Source organism: Lacerta agilis, chromosome 11, assembly GCF_009819535.1.
Source record: "Lacerta agilis isolate rLacAgi1 chromosome 11, rLacAgi1.pri, whole genome shotgun sequence".
NCBI lineage: Eukaryota > Metazoa > Chordata > Lepidosauria > Squamata > Lacertidae > Lacerta > Lacerta agilis.
The window spans coordinates 43,824,881-43,839,780 of NC_046322.1; positions in this window are offsets into that span (position 1 = coordinate 43,824,881).

Below are 14,900 nucleotides of genomic sequence, written 5' to 3' on the forward strand. Positions count from 1 at the left end.
CCAGGACAGAACCCTGAGGAACTCCAATTGTCACCCCCCCCCCCCGGATGTTGAGGAACCATTACTGAGCACTCTTTGGGTTTGGACAGTCAAGCAATTACAAATTTACATAGTCCACATTTTATCAGCTTCTCAACAAGAATATCCTGGCGGAATTTGTCAAAAGTCCTGAGGATTCCAGAGACCAGAAGCTTAGGGCTTATGGAGTCCAAGGGGTGGGGAAAGGTGCCCCCTTTGAGATTTAACCATCTCATACATCTAAGGCTGTGGGGCTTGCAGCTCTAACGGTGTGGTTTGAGGGAAGCTTGCAGGTAATACTACTACTGGAGGGTTGGCTCATTCATATGGATTAATGTAAGAGAGGGAGGTCGAGAGTTGGCTCCTTTCTACAACAGCTAGTGTGTTGCAGATCTCCTTTGTTAGATGGTCAGCAAAGCCATGATTCTACAGTGGTACCACAGGTTACAAAAACCTCGGGTTACAAACTCCTAACCCAGAAGTAGGACCTTGGGTTAAGAACTTTGCCCCAGAATGAGAACAGCGGCAGTGGGAGGCCCCATTAGTGAAAGCGCATCTCACGTTAAGAATGGTTTCAGGTTAAGAACGGACCTCCGCAACAAATTAAGTTCATAACCTGAGGTACCACTGTACTTATGTCCTTCTTTCTTCTGTGTGAAGATGCAAATGACTGAGTTCAACCTAAGATACTCAGAAATGTAGGGGGCAAATGTGAAGTCTGTTTGAAAACATGAATCTGTTCTGGATCAAAGAGTTCGGAGTTCATTTTAAACCTGAGTCTTCTGTCATTAAAGGAGAACAATGCTAAGCAACAAATGTTGGGAGCATAATGACATTACAAACTGATGAAAGGAAGGCCATGGCCCAACAAAACTAAGCCTGGTGAAGCTCACTGGAATCAGTAGGCTTAAGTGTACTGAACTCTGCATTGACTCACCGCCAGGGCTTTGAGCAATATACCATGGTTTAAAAAACCAAATACAGAGATGGGTTATTGAGAAAACTCTTTTAAATGAGAAAAAGCTTCCAGAATTGGAGAATGAAGTACAACTTCAGAATTGTCATTAGCACTTGCTTTCTTAAGATGTATTGATCACCCACTGTGCTGGAACCAAAATACTTCCCCATCAATACCACAAAAGTTGAAGAAGCTCCACACCAGTAAAGGAAGGGGTGCTGCATCAGATACTGCAAATTTGCTGGTGGGTTGTTGTTGTTTTTTTAACAGAAGAAGTATTCAGCCATCCTTGCCACTGGGAATGTACGTAAAAGACACAGCATTAGCTATTGCAGCACTTGGAGCCATTTCAGAATGACAAATGTGTCAGTCATGTAATTGTGCATACGGCTACATGACTGCATAAAGAGCAGCTAGTGTGGACCACACTGAGAACCACGACCCATTTCTATTATTGCAGCTTGGGCCAAGGCATTTTACCACCTGAGGCAAAGACAAATGGACCAGCAGTTGCACCTTGCTTCATCCTTGGCGAAGGGATGGCATCTTCAACCACATATTATGGCAACAAGCTAACTTAAGAGGAAAGGCACAGACCTCATGACACACACCCATTTCTGTCTTCCAGCACCTTGCTGTCTCTCTCTACACCCCACCTCTCCCTCCCCCTCTCATTAAGGGGATTGTAAGTTGATGTCAGGAGTCCAGTCCCTGGCTTGATCACACAGTAATTAAAAAGGGTCATTTATTGTCAAAACAAACAGATTGCTCTGGATGGCTCTAACACAGACTCCAGCATCATCAATGAAGATGACCCTTCTGAAGAGTCCTTTCGATTTCGACAGAATATATTGAACCATCATCCTTTGCGCCTCTTGTTTTGCTTCTGATCTAGCAGCCCGCCCATTTGATGACTCCTTGGGGAGATTGAACTAGCCCCAACCTCTTCCAGCAGGCAGCCCTGTTTAGGGAGGTTTTTAATGTGTGACATTTTAATGTATTTTTAATCTTTGTTGGAAGCTGCCCAGAGTGGCTGGGGAAACCCAGCCAGATGGGTGGGGTACAAATAAATAAATAAATAAATAAATAAATAAATAAATAAATAAATAAATAAATAAATATTCCTGCTCTGACAATCTCTGTGTTTTCACGCCTAATTGAGCTCCCGGAGAGCTTTGGCTGGGTTCCCACCCGCTCTCAGTCATTCCCTTATCAGCCGGCATTCCAAGGGGTGGGGGAGTTGGCACTAGCCAATGTTCATCCTGCATGACAGTTAACTCTCTCTGTTCCCGTCTGCTTTCTTCAGCTGGCTGCAAACCTTCACTGGGAGCTGACTGCAAACCTTCACTGGGAGCTGTCTCATTCATGGCAGTTGAGCAGTTAAAATGCCATACCCTCCAACATTTCTCTGGTGAAAATAGGGACATCCCATTCCATAATGATGATTTTACTATTTATACATCTTACTGGGTTGCCCCAGCCACTCTGGGAGGCTTTCAACATATCTAAGAAGCATAATAAAACATTAAACATTTAGAAACTTCCATATACAGGACTGCCTTCAGATGGCTTGAAGGTCGGATAATTCCATAGCCTCCAACATTTCTCCAATGAAAATAGGGACATCCTAAGGAAAAGTGAGACCATCCGGGATCAAATCAGAAATCAGGACAGCTTATCTAAATCAGGGACATCCCTGGAAAATAGAGACACTTGGAGGGTCTGATGTGCATAACAACTGACCATTGTCTGCACATTTACCAGTCCTCATGGAATATGTGTATATAATCTTTCCATGAAGAGGAAAGATTTTTCAGTAAATTATGTATATTGACTGAGAAATGTGCATACAGTAATACCTCCTCGAATGTCTGCCTCATCTAGTGTCCATTCTGGCGAATGTCTGCAGCAGACCCGGAAGTATTGGAATGGGTTACTTCCGCGTTTGCCGCTTGCGCATGCACAGGAGCACTAAATTGCCCTTCACGCTTGCGCAGAAGTACAAACCGCTCCGTGCATGTGTGCAGACATGGCGCTTTGCCCTGCGTCCTTTTCGGCTAGCGGCCGTGGCTCCGGAACGGTTCCCGATTGCAAAACTAGGTACGATTGTAGTTCTCTCTTAATGGAAGGATTATGCGCACATTCTCCTTGAGGCCTGGTGAATGTGCACAATATCTGGTTGTTCTATGGCTAGTATGCTACATAAACATGGTAGGTCAGATCAGGTGAGGGATTTGCTCTGTGCTGGATCTTTTAAAATTACCTGGTATGATGATGATGTTGTTGTTGTTGATGATGATGATGATGAAAAGAGTAGAGATTTTCCAAAAGTTCCAAAGTATAGGGTGTGGGTCCCCCCCTTTTTTGTTTTTTGTCCTCTAGTGATTGAATTGTCAGCAGGATAAACTATTTTCTTTTCTTTTTTGCTAGATAAATCGTTTCCCTAGTTTATCTTTCTACTGTGCTTTAAAATATTAAACCTTTCATTAACCACAAGGTAATGAAAACTATTCATCTAATTGATCGCAAATGTTTTACAATGTTAGTGAGCTAGTAAGTAATTTGGAAGCAACTTCATATGATAAAAGCTAGGGATGTACTAGAAAACTATTGGAAATCAAATACTAGGTTCTAGGTGTGGAACAAACAACTCATACTTCAAGGCTGAGTGTGGGCGTAATAGGAAAATAATGCTATATGAAATATTCTCTTCATGGCATTCTAAAATGTCCTGGGTATTTCATATGCTGGGTGGCTTCCCAGTCATTTAAAGTACAGGTGATCTGACTCATTCTGCTTTGATTTGTTTTTAGCATGTGAAATGACTTGACCAAATAAGGCTTTGGAGTATTTGACAGATCTAAAAGAAAATGGACTAAAATGAAAAGCATAGAGATTGCCTTGAAAGCAAAAGAATAAACGAGCACAAATCTGACATCAGAAACAACAATATTCTGGACATTTTGACCTACCAGGATATTTTGTTAATGACCTTAAGGTCTTTGAACAGGGAAAATTCAAAGGAATCTTCAGCATGAAGTTACAGCTGATCAAGAAGTTTAAATCTGCTCATTTGGATCTGAACAGAGATAATGGTTTCCTGTCCCACTACAGGTGTTAATTTACTTAGCAATAAATTATCACCAATTACTGCTGTTGTGAAGGGTCATTGTGCATATTCTGCATACAATATAGTTCCAGCTGAACTGTCACAGACTGTACTTTGTGCATTTCAATGCTATCTTATTCCAACATCTGCACTTTCCTCCCTTTATACCCTTATGTAAAAGGCCCTGACAACTGATACTTTGTGCATATAATTAAATAGACTATAGTGCATGAAAGTTAATGCCACTATGAATATGTTTCTCTTTAAGGTATCACAAGACTCTCCACTGTTTACAAAAGCAAATGAAAATACGGGAGTTTAGTAAGCTTATTTCCAGATCTGGCAAAATATGAAAATACAGAACAAGTCTGACACATACAGCTGTGCACAAAAAAGCTTGCTTAACTAGCTGATTGAGGGAGGACCTTTGAAAAGAATAAAATGATTCAATAAGTAAGGAAGTAAATTAAATAGCTATATTAAAGATAGTCTGGGTTGATTATTCATTGTACCTCAATTTATACTAAGAGCTGCTTCTTTGGGTTTAAATGGATGATGCTCCAAACCAATGACTCTAGAATTGCTCCATTGGCTTCAGTAAGAGTTCTTAGGAGTAAGTGATTCTCAGCATGCATCCCAAAACCTTTGAGCATCTGGTCTGAAACAGAATTATTGGCAAGTCCCCAGTAATTAGGTCAAGAGGTCTAGTGCCCCTGAAGGAAATACAATATACAGATAAATGACCAAGGAAATGAATGATGTACACCGTCAAGACCTGTGAAATGATAAAATTTATATTGGTAATTAAGTTGAATTTAAACTGTATATTTAATAGGTGAAAACTATTTGGGGGGAAGAGTTAAGGAAATACCTGCCTTTTGTGCTGTGTATCCTATACTTCATAGATGGAAGTTAATATGCATAGAATTTAAACATAAGTGAAAGAAGGAAATGCACTCAGCCTGGCTCATGGAATGCTCATTTCATCAAAGAGAGAAAGACTAGAAGGAAGAATCCTCAAAAACAAAACAAAACAACACAACTGTATATCTACAAAATTCTCATTCCATTGTAGATCTTGGAGGTATACCTATTGGCATATCTGTGGCAATATTGCATTTACTATTTAATACTGACATGACTTGGGTCTGACATTACATAGTTCAGAACAAGGTGTGTTTGTCACCTAGGATGAGAGCTGTTGCTGAAGAGACCCTTGAACCAAAAGCCAGGGGATCATTCTGGGAAATAAATAGCACTGAAACCATCATTTGTTTCCGGATGTTTTTGCTGGCATCCTATGGAATCATTCCCCACCCCACCTCTCTCTCTCTCTATATATATATATATGCTTTGTGTTTTGATGCTTTGTGCTGCAGCAATTTACAGTTAAGATTAAGAAGCTGTGCTCCCAGAGCTGAGGCAGCAGCATGCAACAAAGGAAAGTTAAGATTTCATAAGAGACCTCCCTTCCTTTTGACATTCTCCACCCAAAGTATACAACTGCTTTAAATGTGTACTGAAAGGTTTAGATTTGCAACACCCCTGTAAGTCATGGGAAATAATGTGATCATTTGGCCTCATTTAATTCTTTCCAACAATAAAACACCCCATTCTGTTCACTAAATACACAATTCACTGCAAAGCTCCCTTGCACAAAGTCCACTGGTGTTAATAAGAGCTGCATGGGAATGCTGCATTAATTTTGATGATGCTTTCTTTCCCAGGGAGACTTGCTGGTGGATTGGGCCCCTTGTCAATGGCTTAGAAACTTTATTGCATAGGGTGGCGATTCTATACACTTGCCGAGGAATAAGTCCCATTGGACTCAATGGAGCTTACTTTGGAGTACATCTATGGATAGGATTGCGCCGATACATTTCCTGTGCAATTGTGGTTTACAAGCCAGTCAACAAGGAATAAAAATCTGTCTCTCCTTCCCAGCGAGCAGATTTGTGGCCCTCATTGGTTGGCTTCCTTTAATGTACAACCAGTTCAGTCTACAAGATAAGTAACGCATCAGTTATATTCACAGCCTTTCTCTAATATGCACATTAGACAACGGAAAAAAGAAAGGAAGGAAAAAGAAACATGCAAGAAGAGAGCTTGCAATAAAACAACAAGCTGTTGTAGCTCAGACCAGCAGTATACTTAACCTCCTGCCACTCAGCAGCAGTAACTGCAAATTGCCCCCTGCCTGGCTGTTATCAGCGAGTAGTTCTTCGTAAGCCTCACAGAAGTGAGTTCTCAGGAGAGACATGGGAAATTAGCAAGGTGATAGCTTAACAGATTTTGATTGTCAGCTTTTGCCCATTGAATGAGACAAGATAGAACCTGGATTCAGTCAGGTGCTTTGAAATAAGAAGTGTCCCTTGAGATTGCGTGCTCTGGTGTCCTATATAACATACATCAGCTAGCTGAATTACTCCTGGGATTAGTGTGGGGATGGGGAGGAAACTTTGCATTTAAAGGACAAGCTACCTTTCCAAAACAATACATGAACCAAAGCAAGCCACGCTTGGAAATTATCCAAATTTCACAATGCAGTTTTCCAGCTGCGCTTGGAGAAGATTACACTAAAAGGCTAACGAAATTTCATGAGGCTTTAAGAAAAGAGATATTGCAAACTGATGTAGAAATACAGAAGAGGGGGGAAGTGAAATGAAGAGGAGGGAAAATGAGAAAGCGAGAGGAACCAAAATCAGCGGATTTGCCTATCCCTAGGTTAGTCTGTTAGAAGCCTGTTAACCTGTACTTGGCTGAAGCATATATCTTTAACAAGTAGCCACTAGTTGTCATATGAAAATGGCACAAATGCAGCTTTTCTCTCAATTGCGTACCCTCCAAGTGCCCCTATTTTCCAGAGACAGCCCCGAGATTACGAAAACCATCCATGTTTTTATATATGGTGTTTCTTTTTTGTTTGTATGTACGGAATTGTTTTTCATTGTTTTGGTTGTAGAAGTTTTTACTATGAAATGGCATTACGGTATTTTATGGAAAAGTGATTCATAAATGGAATCACAGAAATAAATGCTGCACAGAGCAGTGAGCAAGCCTGAGCTGGAAGCTTCTGTAGGTTCAGAAAATATCTCTTGACATTCACTAGCCCCTTGGTGAGGTTTCTTTGCTGATTATGCAGATCAAGTTACCCACTTTAACTTCTAATCATTATTTTCAACATCCCAAATGTTTGCATTGTTCCATAGGTTTATCAGTAACCGCCATGCACATTTTTATAAGGTTGGATCCAGATTTAGTCATGCTTGGAGTGGGTCCATTAAAATCGATGTAACAACGAGCTCAAGTCTCATTAATCTCAATGACTCAAGTCTAAGCATAACTAAGTCTAGAAACGTTTACAGATCCCCTGCAGTTATATTGGTTATATAAAACATAATTGTAGTGGGTAGTTGCTATTTCCTATTTCCTGATAGTTCTGAATTAACAAATGCTCATGGATCTGTCATTTACATTCCTCTATCATACATTATTGATAATACTGTAGATTTTGCACATTCAAAAATGCTCCATTGCCCCTTAGTCAAATATTTTAGAATTTTTTTTTGCTTTGCGAAAATATGCATAGCTTATAGCAACATAGTGGTGATTGTGTGCTGGCTTCTTACTTTGCTTTTCAAAAGTAAAAACTAAACAAAAATTGTTAGTGCATCACCTTCTTTATGAAATGAGTCAATGGGAAAACCAGTGGCAGTTTTCAGGATTCTGCTGTTATTATAATTATTTATAATCACAATGGAAAGTCATGAAATTACAGTATGGGGGGGGGAGCACCGCAGGGCCATTTATCTATTCCTCCTTTCTTCAGTAGCATCCTTTGTTAAATTTTATAATTTTCATTTCATAAACTAAACCTGAGTGGTGCATATCTAATTGCTGGGAAATTAGATTATTGTGAAAATACCTACAATTTAAGAAATCACAAAAGGAGCTTTTAAAATAAGCATTTATATCCAGAGCTTTGTATGTACAGTCATACCTCGGGTTGCGAACGCTTCAGGTTGCATATTTTCGGGTTGCGTACTCCGTAAACCCGGAAGTAAAGATCACCGTGCTGCGCACGCACACAGCGTCCTGCGCTGTCTGTGCATGCGCAGAAGTGTTCTGCACAGTTCACGTATGCGCAGAAGCGCGATATCGCGCTTTCGCGTGTTATAAGAATAGCAAGGTCATATATATATATTGTTCATAAGTGTGCCAAGCAAAACAAGACCACATGTCTGAAGCAGCACAGGAAGACAGGCCTCACACCATTTGGACTCCTGACACCATTTTGACTCTCAAAACTGACCAAATGCTTACCAAATGTTTCTCTAAAAGGAGGAGCGGGTAAGGGAACTTCCCAATTGCCCAGGAATTAAAAGAGATTGCCATCTCAAAGGAATGGCCAGGCTGCTAACAAAAGGCAATCAGATAAGGCTTTTAACAGGTAGCCTGGTAGGAAGGGGGGTGTGAGGGATCCTATTCCCTCCCCTTTCGATACTTCCCCAACCGTGACTCTCCCTAAGTTTCACTGTCCACTAGGATGAATCCTTCAGTGGTTATATGGGAGTGTCTATGGGGTACCTCAGTGCTTTACGTTCGAAACAACTCTTGCCACCTTTGGGATCTCCCGCCCTGGGTTCCCAATCTACTGCAGCTTGCCTTCCCTTTTTGGCAACTGCGTGGCACCTTTGGCTTCCCTGCCCAGTCCTCTGTATGCCAGGAAAATAAGCCACCCGTTCCCTCTATCACAGGAAACCCTTAGTGCTTTTCCCCTCAGCCACACCTCTTGAGGCACTGACGCACTGCCACAGTCAGCGAACGTTTAAGCACTTTAAACTTTATTAAGGTAACTTGAAAACATGGATGTCTTGTGTTAATACTGGTACAAATCTTCTTATATAATTCAGCTCAGTTATAATCTTTCCAGCATCCCGTTAGCAATGGTAATGACCTTTCCTCCCATTCCCCAAAGCCTAACCTCGCAGTTTCTCTTTCTAAACCTCCACACCCAACTGCCAAACCCCCAACACCCTTTCTAGGTTGTTCCCCCTCCTTTTAGAATGCCAAGTAGCTCCGCCTCCCAGGGAACACCTACTTAACATGGGAGTGATAGGTTAACCCATGATGAACCAGGCCTTATTCCGCCACATTCGTCCCACCCCCAAAGTCATTGCATAGGCATAGTTATACATTTTAAACAATGCCGAAGCAATGTATTGGAGCTTAATCAAAACCAACAACCTAGTATTTCCCTTTGTACACAAATTCTATGTTCTAACATCACTTAACAAATACTTTACCTTTTCCTCTATCTTATTTCCACCATAACAACTAATTTGGCACTTATACACACTTCTAATTTGGTATAACATTCGCTATCTTACGATTTTTTTTTTCATTCTAGCATTCAGTCCTTAAAACATCTTGATAATGCATCAGCTATGACGTTATCCTTCCCTTTTACATGTTTAATGTCAAAGTTGTAATCTTGCAAATGCATACTCCATCGAATTAATTTATTATTGGTGCCTTTTACTTGGTTTAACCACCTCAAAGGAGAGTGATCGGTACACAGGGTGAATTTTCTTCCCCACAAGTAAGGCTTTAGTTTTCCAATCGACCACACTATTGCTAAACACTCCCACTCTAACCTGTGTTTTTCTTTTTTTCTTTTTTCTTTTTTTGACAGGTCCAGGCCATTTATTAATTGCTTTGACCTTGCTGTGGTCAGGCCTGATGACCCCACTTCCTAAAATGTGTCCCAAATACCATACTTGCCTCATGCCAATTTGACCATTAACCTTCAATATTACCTGGTTTCTGTCAAAATATGGTTTCAACATATTGACATGAAAAACTTTACATCGTCTCTCTTCAACATTTAACTCAACTAGATAGTTCACCGCTGATAGTTTTTCTATCACTCTAAAGGGTCCATCCCAGGAAACCTCGAGCTTCCGCTGTCGTCTGGGCCTCAACACCAGGACTTGGTCACCAGGTTGGAAATTCCGATCTCTGGCGTGTGCTTCGTACCATCTTTTCTGACGTTGTTGTGCTCTTTTTAAATTACAGGATGATAGTTCCTTAAATTCCTGTAAATCACTTTGTAGATCCTGAAGATAGGTTAAGACGTCCGCATTCCCAATGGGTTCCTTTCCATTCCCATTCCGGGCCAATAAAACCACGCTTTTATTCTGTCTCTGGTTTTATTAATGCCTAGATAAGCAGCCATGGGTGACTCCAGTGCCAACTGTAAAACTTGTAGTCGGTATTTCCGGGGCAAAACCAACTTTTTTTTTTCATTTTCCATTTGGCTGCACCTTTTCTCCTTTTGGCTATTTTCATTTTCCACTTGGCTGCACCTTTTCTCCTTTTGGCTATTTTCATTTTCCACTTGGCTGCACCTTTTCTCCTTTTGGCTGTTTTATGACGTCTCCCTTCTATTGCAGTAAACAGGCAGGGATTCTCTAAAGTCACTTCAGAGTCAGGACCCTGCACCTCATCCCACAAGTCTCTCAGAGATTCATCTTCCCTCTGTTCCACTAAAACCTGGGTGCTAGATTCCTGTGCATTTGGTAGCGTAATCAGTACTTCCTCTCCCACAGGCTCTGTGGTTGGTGCATTAATGGCAGGATTTGAACCCACAAGGGCTTCTGGTTTCGCTCTTGTGATAGCATGTATTTGAGGTCTCCGTTTGGCTAGGTCGTTGCCTATCAGGACAGGAACCTCCAGATCATCCCAAAGACCCACTGTCCACTTGCCATTGAAATCTTGATACTGAATATTCACTTCTGCTACCTGCACCTCAAACTCCGGTCCCCATATACCTTTTAGGCTATAAGATTGGTTTGGGAGATATTGTTCCTTAGGAATACAACTAGATCTCATCAGAGTAACTTCCGATTCAGAGTCCTGTAGTCCCACTAACTCTTGTCCATTTACTCTGACAGTCTCCAAAAATTCCTTATTAACCTCTTCCTCAGATCTCCAGACCTGCATAACTTTTGCAGAAGCCTCTGTTTGACTATACGTTGGCTCCTGGACTGGTGTCTGTGGAAGGTTTTTAATATCCGTCTGAAGTAACAGTTTTACTGGCTTCGCAACAGCAGCTGCAGTTTGTGCTTTGACCACTAGAGGACATTTAGCTCGTATGTGATCTTCACTTTCACAAAAGAAACACGTAATTTTCTTTTGAGGTGGCTTATCAGACCCGGATTGTCTGACAGGATTGGGTTCTTGTCTTTCCTTTCCTTCCCCAGCTTGCCACAGTTTATTTTTCTGTGAAGGCGTAAAGAATGTGACTTCATTACTATCTTGGCTCTGAGATAATTTTGCTCTTAGCCGTATCTCCTCCAGCCTCAGTCTTCCCAACTGCACTTCTCTCTCCATAGCAAATCTCTCCCGTTCTGCCTCAACCTTGGCTAATTGTATTCTTTCAGATTGCATTCTCTCCTCAGCAGCTATCTTAGCCTTTTCTGCCTCAACCTTGGCCAATTGCATTCTTTCCTCAGCAGCTATCTTAGCCTGCTCCTTTTCTGCCTCAACCTTGGTCAATTGCATTCTTTCCTCAGCAGCTATCTTAGACTGCTCTTTTTCTGCCTCAACCTTGGTCAATTGCATTCTTTCCTCAGCAGCTATCTTAGACTGCTCCTTTTCTGCCTCAACCTTGGCTATTTCTAATTTGAGTTTCATTAACTCCAGTTCGGAACTCGGATCTTCCCTTGCCTCAGATCCTTCTGTTCTCTCATCTCCCCTTGCCTCTTTAGCTTTCCTCAAATGTGCCATTTTCCTGACTGGAAAATCTTATCAAAATCACACAAAACTTGGCGTGTGGGCTTTGTATTCGAATCGCGACGCTGCCACCAATAAATGTGAGGGATCCTATTCCCTCCCCTTTCGATACTTCCCCAACCGTGACTCTCCCTAAGTTTCACTGTCCACTAGGATGAATCCTTCAGTGGTTATATGGGAGTGTCTATGGGGTACCTCAGTGCTTTACGTTCGAAACAACTCTTGCCACCTTTGGGATCTCCCGCCCTGGGTTCCCAATCTACTGCAGCTTGCCTTCCCTTTTTGGCAACTGCGTGGCACCTTTGGCTTCCCTGCCCAGTCCTCTGTATGCCAGGAAAATAAGCCACCCGTTCCCTCTATCACAGGAAACCCTTAGTGCTTTTCCCCTCAGCCACACCTCTTGAGGCACTGACGCACTGCCACAGTCAGCGAACGTTTAAGCACTTTAAACTTTATTAAGGTAACTTGAAAACATGGATGTCTTGTGTTAATACTGGTACAAATCTTCTTATATAATTCAGCTCAGTTATAATCTTTCCAGCATCCCGTTAGCAATGGTAATGACCTTTCCTCCCATTCCCCAAAGCCTAACCTCGCAGTTTCTCTTTCTAAACCTCCACACCCAACTGCCAAACCCCCAACACCCTTTCTAGGTTGTTCCCCCTCCTTTTAGTATGCCAAGTAGCTCCGCCTCCCAGGGAACACCTACTTAACATGGGAGTGATAGGTTAACCCATGATGAACCAGGCCTTATTCCGCCACAGGGGGAAACAAACTTAGATTCCTATTTAAATCTGTTGGAGGCCGCCTTTTTGTGTGATGTAGGTGTGATGTATCTGGGGGGTGGGTTTTGGGCTGCACCTCTTCTGTGATGTATGGATGATGCTTCTGGGGGGTGGGGCTGGACTTTGAGGGGGACATTTTTGAAATGTCTTTGTAAGGACAGGCAGCCCTTTGTTCTGGGTTGTTCCCTGCTCACCTGTGTGTGAGGAAGGTACCCTGTTGCAACAGAACAATAAAGATCAAGCTTACAACTGCTTTGCTTCTAATTATTATCTGGTTGGCCTCTGTTTTTTACTCCTACTGATGGAGAACCTGCAAAGGACTTTACATGGGCTCTTGTGTACCCCATAAGGGAATAAGGGCAGATTTTTTCTTACAACACGCCCATGCGCAAAATGGACGCTTGGGTTGCGTACTTTACGGGGTATGCTTGGAAAGTGGATACTTATTTAAAATTATATGCACATTACATCAAAAGCATAGCACATCAGCTATCAGTAAAACCGCAATCCAAAACTAAGAGTGTACAACATGGGTAATGTTAAAGCAGCAGCAGTTAAAACAATACAACGAACCACATATTAGAAAGCAGTTTGAAAACGTAAAAAAGTTTTAAAGGTCCATTCATAATCCAGTATAATGGAGGCCATACATATCTCTTACCTCCCTAGAGGAGGAATTTGGCAAGCATAGAGCCACTACCAAAAAGTCCCTATCTCTTGTGTCCACCAGTCTAATAGATCAGAATGATGGTCTTATAAACAGGGCCTCTGAAGCCATTTAAAACTCTGACCACAAATGAGCACAATTTACCACTTTTAAGTGGGAGAGAATTGAGCCCGCAGTTAAACTGTGTCATAATGGTGGTGTCATTTATCGCTTCTAAGAACATTCTTTGAGCCGCTAGACTTGATTTTTATCATACAAGGTGAAAAGCATATGCAATTCCATTAAAAGAAAAGAAATTAAATCTGCATGAAAATTCTGTGCAAATAGGATCCTAATACATAATGACATTAATGTGGCTGTGAAACACTGTGGGCTCAGCTCTTTAATGCAAAATTAATCTTGATAGAGGATCATTTCTCTGGCTTAATAGCTGAAGAAGAAGGAGAAAATAGAAATGGTTACAAATTTAATAACAGATTGCTTTCTCCCTCCAGAAAGCAGATTACAAAAATGGGCACAGGCACCAGTTTGTGGAAGAGTCAAGGGAAAGAAATTGAATAGGAAATCAAAATAATTCAGTTAGCCATTCCTGAATTCTTCAGGTATTCTTTCCATATATATGAGTGACACAAGAAGCTATATGCTATGCATAGAGTATCATGTTGTGAATTTATAGGTTGGGAAGGGGACAGCTCCCCATTCCAATATACAATCAAAAAGTAGAGCAATATACTAATCAAAAGTAGAGGGGAAAGGAGGTCAGATGGCCTAGATTCCACTGAGTTGATGAGTACAGCAGTGCTGAATATTTATAGCTGACACCTCCAATTTGCATTTTCCCTGTGCTCTCTCTCTCTCTGTGTATTGTATCATTCAGTCCAATAAATCAAGAAAGGAAAAATACAGTCAGGAGCAGGTCTGAGTTATGGACTCATTCAATTAAGCATTCTGGAGGGCATGATTGCTTTAGGTCTCGGATTGAGCTGCATCTCGGTTTTTTAAAAAATTAAAAACATAAAGGAATGAACCCTGGTAATTGCTTATTAAAGTTTCAAATCCCTAATGACAATAACAAGTTGAAATTGATTGCTCAATATGTTTAAAATAGATGTTGCTGAATATAAAGAAACCGCACTAGTGTGGCTTACAGCTAAACCTTGTTGAATGGATAAGCCGTACAGTACTTTATTATCTCTGGAGAGCTGAGGAGATTCTCTAAGTTTCATAGCAGCCAGTCTTATTAAAGTATGCAAGCCGGGAATGCAAGTGTTTCTAGTCTGCAGTTGGCCCTGAGTCTTGTGCTTAGGCAAAGTGAAGGAAAACCAAAATCTGTTGGAATCTGGTAGCTACCCATCTAGGGGGAATAGATTCAGGGGGTAGACCACCAAGCTATTAAGGGCAAAGAAAGTGATGTTGTTGTTATTGTTACCGTTCTTCTTACTTAAGGAGCCCAGGGCAGCAAACAACAAAACAACAAAAAGAACAAAGCATTTTTAAAAATGTTTGGAAACCAACCAAATATCCTCACACCTAATATTCTAATATTTCAAAGTTGCCTGAAAAAAT